Here is a 727-nt window from a genome sequence, read left to right as displayed (position 1 = left end):
AGAGAAGTCTTAAGTACATAATAGACTGTGGTGTATATTGAGGTGGGAAAGAACAAAGAGGGTTCACTTAAGTAATGAAGCCAAGATGATATCACATCGGGATCCCTCTTGAGTGGGATAATAATAATAATAATAATAATGATAAAGATATGTGTTAAGCGCTTACTATGTGCCAAGCAATGTTCTAAGTGCTGGAGTAGACACAGGGTAATCAGGTTGTCCCACATGGAGTTCACATTTTTAAGCCCGATTTTACAGATGAGGTAATTGAGGCCCAGAGAAGTTAAGTGACTTGTCCAAGGTCACACACAGACAAGTGACATAGTCGGGATTAGAACCCACATCCTCTGACTCCCAAGCCCATGCTCTTTCCACTAAGCCACACTGCTCGCTCTGTAATATGTGGAATTTAGAACTCTGATGCCAATTCACTATATTTTATAGTATTTTTATTCATTCATTCAATCGAATTAAGCCCTTACTGTGTGCAAAGCACAGTACTAAGTGGCATGGAAAGTACAATTCAGCAATAAGCGCTTGCTATGTGCCAGGCACAGTTCTAAATTTTGGAGTCTGTACACGTTAATCAGGTTGGAACAGTCCAAGTCCCACAAAGGACTCGCAGTCTTAACCCCCGTTTTCCAGAGAAATGAGGTCCAGAGAAGTAAAGAGACTGGCCCAAGGTCACACAGCACACAAGTGGTAGAGCTGGGACTAGAACCCAGGT

The sequence above is a fragment of the Ornithorhynchus anatinus genome, chromosome 1 (genome assembly GCF_004115215.2).
Source record: "Ornithorhynchus anatinus isolate Pmale09 chromosome 1, mOrnAna1.pri.v4, whole genome shotgun sequence".
NCBI lineage: Eukaryota > Metazoa > Chordata > Mammalia > Monotremata > Ornithorhynchidae > Ornithorhynchus > Ornithorhynchus anatinus.
The sequence above is the reverse complement of the archived record's forward strand: the minus strand, read 5'-3'. Positions refer to the sequence as shown.